This window comes from Carex rostrata, chromosome 9 (assembly GCF_964058835.1).
Source record: "Carex rostrata chromosome 9, lpCarRost1.2, whole genome shotgun sequence".
Taxonomy (NCBI): Eukaryota; Viridiplantae; Streptophyta; class Magnoliopsida; order Poales; family Cyperaceae; genus Carex; species Carex rostrata.
The window spans coordinates 5,021,553-5,027,552 of NC_135926.1; positions in this window are offsets into that span (position 1 = coordinate 5,021,553).

The following is a 6,000-nucleotide window of genomic DNA, read 5'->3' on the forward strand; positions in this document are numbered from 1 at the left end:
CCTCATATGAGCATAAAGACTATCTTAGATACTCCTGTCTCGTCTTGATTACAACAACATTGTTTATGTGCTAACGAAAAGATAAAATTATGCAGGCTCACAATCTACCAATAAGAGCACAAACACAGAAAATCCTACAAACTCAATATTTATCTACCAAGCTGAGTGCAGAAACCCTTGGTTCTATTTTTATTTTCTGATTTTTCTTGTCCACTTTTGTAAAGAAATCCAGTTGTAATATTTTATGTACTAATACAGATATTGTATATACTAATATAATACTATGTAACTGGTTTGTTCTAATTAATGAAATAACCTACGGTTTTAAACCAAAAAAAAAAAATAAGAGTAAGTGAGAGAATAACAGAACCTGCTGATTCCAACCATTCCAATTTTTTCATGCGCGAATGTGAATGAACTTTTTTACATGCATAAATTTCAACGATGATCGACGTTTGAGATCAGAATAAAATATTCCTAAAAATTTATTTCCTTCTTATGACTACCATTTTTCTTGTCACTCTTCCGCACTGCTTTTCCAACTGCTAATGCTACTCAGGTCACCGGGCAGTCGGGCTATTCCAAATTCTATTAATCCATGTTTTGATGGGTGAGTATATATAGCTGTTCAGGGTAGCCGTTAATCCCTACTATTTCGCTACACTGAAACTATTTAAATCAGGCAATAAATATAAACGATGCATCATTGCTAAAAAATTTGGAGTGTATATCAACTGACCCACACTAACACATTGCACTTGCAGGGATAAAAAAACATTCTAAAATTAATTGGATGAAAATTATTAAATTGATGATGGGGCAAATGAACTGAGTTTTTATAGTTGCAAATAGAGATGCATTTATATATACATATATTTTACTCAACAGCTTTAAATCCGATAAATTAATTTGATTATAAATTGTCATTCTAATATCACAAAGGTTGAATACTTCTAATGTATGGCATCTAAGTAAAGATAATGATATAAGTGATAAGTGATAATTGTTATTTTGTATTACACTAAACATGTCTAATTCCGAAGTACAAACTTGAAATTTTCTAAAACTTGAAAAATCATAAAAATTATGTTAGACATACTTTATTCTATACACTTGTGGAAAACGAATACGACCCAAAATAAGGACAGAATCCTGAAAAAAAAAAAGAGTTTTTTTTTTTATCAAACAATTAAAAAACTAAAAGTGAAAGAGAAATAGAAAGAGAAAGAAATCTCGCTATTTATCGCCTTATCCGTATGTACTATTTTATTACAAACCATCTATTTAACTTTTAAGATAGTTCTTTATCTATAATGAAATCAACACCACCAAAAAATCAGCCATCACTAAATTTTTCATATCTCGCGAGAATGAAAGACAAATGAAAGCTTGCATAATATGAAAGCTTTCATATCTCGCAATCCGTCTGCATCGCTGGGAGAGGAATTGAAATTACACATCGGAGCCACGTCTGCATTTGCAATTCTATTTGCAAGGCGTTGTAGATGCTCTTATAGTTAATAATAATTATCATTACTAAGACTATAATCAATGATCTTTTGTCATGGATCATGTACATTAGGTAGGACCTAGGTTTCTAATGGAGTCTAAAGAAAGAATTCAATTAACCTTAAAAAAAAACAATTTTTCTTTTCAAATTTCCAGTATGCAATCGAAATTTTGTGACTTCCAAATTACCATATTGAAAATAAAAAAAGGTTTGACTTGATGAAGGGACTCAAAACTGTTCATCGGCTTTATATTGTGCGGAATACACCGATACCATGTTCAAAGAATTCCTAAGTTTGACTAATCATAGAGCCGGCTTTATATGTTTAAGAGTTATTAAATAGGAGTAGAACAGGTATAAAGGAATTAATTAAAAAGAATGAAAATAATTAAAAGAAAACGTGGCTAGGAATAAAGGACTTTTCTCTCCCTAAGTCACATTTTTTGTTCTTTCTTCATCATAATCTCTCTTGAACTGAAAAATATAAATTCAAAAATGTACTCATAATTTAGCACAATTCATAAAATTCGGGATTATGCTGAGCAGCATCATGCTGTCATGATACGCTACTGCTGCGTAACAACATGCGATCAAGAATTTAGACTTCATTTTGTAAAAAACTGTTATATTTTGGAGCACGAGATCAATGTGATAATTAAATTCTTCTTAGGCGGCAAAAAAAAACATAGTGTTTAAACGGTCAAATACAATCCATGAGATAAAAAGCGAGGATGACTGATTATATTTTTATAAATAAGAAACTGACGTTGACTTGACCAGTCAATTTTCTTTTTTATTAAATGAAATCTTACGTGTTCAATTTCTGGGGTAGAAGTTTCCTGTTTGCTGTTCATAGCGAATCATTCAGAAAGCTCGTGACGTCAGAGTAGAAGGTTAAGACTGGATTAGGGGTGTTCAAACGGTCGGTTCGGTTTAAACCGAATTAAAATAATCAAACCGAACTTAAAACCGAAGTTTGAAAATCCAACCGAACCGACCGAACTAAAATAGCAAACCGAATTAAAACCGAACCATTTAAACCGATTTAAACTTCGGTTGAACCGAACCAGTCACTGGATCGAGTGCGAACTGGACCAGGCTAGATGGCCTAGACGGCTAGACCCGATCAGCTGACGAGCTGGTCTAACGGATCGGGTGCGAACCCGAGTCAATTTCTTCGTCGTGCGTTTTCCTGGCCCAGCGAAACCTGCCAGAAACGCCTGGTCAGGGGCTAAACTTGTCTCCCCGTTTGCTTGCAGGGTCTGAAAAACAACATAACCAATGTTAGAGGGCCTGGTTATAAAATTTCTAACAGATATAAATTGAGTAGCTTAGCGACGAAGCATCTCCGTTGGATAAGATTAAAAGTGGAGACAATGAGCTTATTGCGGCTTTGATAGTCAATGTTTAAATAAATACTGAGAGAAGAAAGAAAAATTCCAAATATTGCTCAAGAGTCAAGACTAAGAAAAGATTTAGCAAAAGCAAATAGTAAGATAGTAAAATTTACTATTTTCTTTTTAGTAATTATCCAATAAAACCAAAATAACAACATAGCAATTAAATCATGTTAAATTATATCTTCTAATTTTGGAGGAAAAAATAAAATTATTTTTAACAATTAATAGGAAAGAAATTCTTTGGTCGCATAACTCTTTTCAAGAAAAACATATCAAATATATCACCACCACACATTTTAAAAATTATTTTTAATTATAATGATTTTACGTGCCAAAAATATTTCGCCTACGGGTTACCGCTACTAAAACTGATTATTTCTGCAAGCGCAAATCATATTTTATAGTGAGAATCAGATATAAAGTAAAAGTAAAATAATCGACTGCTGAATATGATAGTAATTAATGCGCGACCAACATGGTCAATAAAAATTTGTTAACAAGTCTTCAATGGCATGCATGCGTTTATAACTGTCCCAGAATACATAAAATCGATCTGTGAGGCTGCAGTCCCAAAAGAAAATAAAATAAAATAAAATACAGTTTTTTTTTTTTTTGGTTTCTAAAATACATCGCTTGTTCACGCCAATTGTGACGATGCAATGAGAAAGTTGTACATAATTTTAAACATTCACAAGGTTCGAGATAATTCAAGTAGTTTAAGTCTTTAATAAGATGTTTGAGCACCAAGTTTTAGGTATAAATTTTCATCTTTAGTGTGGTCCATTTTACGAGATCTTTCCAGTAATAGTCACCTTTAAAACATTATGAATTTGTGAAATGTTTCCCCTTAATATCCGAAATGTGATAGCATCATGTAAGAACCGGACATATACAGTAATTAAAATACAATATGAAATACAACCTGATCATCTTAGTATTACACGTAACGCTAGGCGTTTCCAAATAAACATAATAGCTGATACAAGGAAAAATAACAAATACAGATAAGACAGTGAAAAATAAATAAGAAATATTTATTGATACAATTGTAAATGATACAGAGTAATTTGTTGGGACTAATTACTCGAGGACTTAATTTTTAGGAGATTTACTCATTTAACACGGATCCGAATGAGACCCACTCATATGATCCAAAGGGGACTTAATTCCCTTATCACCCCTCGTGCCGAATTTTTTATTAATATCCAAATTTAATATTAAATTTCAAAAAATAACTAGATCAGCCATGTTTTTCGACATATACCCTTTCCGGAAAAAAAATTTCCGGAAATTCGGTCTATTTCCGGAAAAATTTATTCCGGAAACTGGCTAAATCCGGAAAAAAATTTTCCGGAAATAGACAGAATTTCCGGAAATTTTTTTTCCGGAAATGCAGTTTATAAATTCGCAGAATGTCGTCGCTTTCATTTCATCCGCTCTCTCACAGTAAGTTTTAATTTATTTATATTTTAAATTTTATTAATTTATTATTTATAATTTAATTTATTTATATTTTAAATTTAAGTAATATATAATTTTAATTTCATTAATTTATAATTTTGATTTCATTTATTTATAATTTAAATTTAATTTAAATTTAATTTAAATTTAATTTAAATTTAATTTAAATTTATTTTATTTATAATTTAAATTTAGAAGTATTTAATTTGTAATTATTTAAATATGTAACTATTTAATTTGAAATTATTTAAATTCTGAATATTGTCATATTAATTGAAAAAAATTAAAAATGGTGCAGAATAATTTTAAAAGTTTTATTAATTCTAAAATAATTTTATTAATTTTGATTAATTCTGAAATGATTTAGAATTGTTTTAGGAACTTTTTGCTTTTCGGATTCCTTACGGAGCTCTGACAGTCAGATCGACCGGTTTTCGATTGAGGTAATTTTATTTTCTTTATGTTATTTTTAATTTAATTTAATTTATAATTAATTACTTCATTCCAAAATATTTTTTATTTTTTATAATATTGTCCAGAAAATTTAGAATTGTTTACAACCTTCCAAAATGGTTTATAATAATTTTAGAAATTCCAATATAGTTTAGAATGTTGCCCTATTAATTTATGAAATTCGAAAATAGTGTAGAATAATTATTGAAAATTGTCCAGAATATTTTTACCAATGCCAACACAATTTTGAATTAATTATATGTTGTTATTTTTGAAATTGTCAGACCAATTCAAATTAAAAATGACAACTATTTGTGCGAAAATTTATACTGGAGGGGAAATCCAATATAATGATGAGGGGGTCTATTACAGTACCCGAGCTAAATACTCATTACCGATAACCGTGAACCACAATTTTGATTATCTTCAGAATGAGATTTATAAATTTGTTGGGTACAATGCTAGTCAAGCAAATCTGGAAATTCAAGCCAGGTTTAATATGTCCACCGATGGACAACGTGACTATCAATTAGTACCGGTAATGGACCAACAATCATTCGAAATGATTTTAGGAATTGTGTCGTCTTTTTCACAAAGGTTCCAGATTATGGAGTTATATGTAGAATTGGAACCGAACTGTACTTGTCAGATTCCTGAACCTCGATCCCGACCCAGTACCAGTCAGAATCCTATGGAACCCGACCCAATACCAGTTAGATCCCGACCTAGCACCGGTCGGTACTCTGTGGATGTAAGAATAAGACCCGGACCCAGTAGCAGTAGCAACTCTGTGGATCAACCAGTTATATCCCGACCCAGTAGCAGTCAGAATCATGTGGATCAAGACCCAATACCAGTTAGATCCCGACCTAGTACCGGTCGGCACTCTGTGGATATACCAATGAGATCCCAACCCAGTTCCAGTGCGGTCCGCAGACATGTACGTGATTATTCGCATGTACCTGTGGATGCAATTGATTCTGATAGTTTGGCGAGTGGAGATGAGATGCTCTCCGGTGAGCCGTCGGGTTCCGATGATGATATCGGACAGCCCAATCAGTCACAACCACAGTCCCGTCAATCACAGTACCCGATTACTGGTCGGGAAAATATGACACATCCGGTTGACAGTTTCAATGACATATCCGGTTTTCGGCCTGCGGATGTCGATTTTTT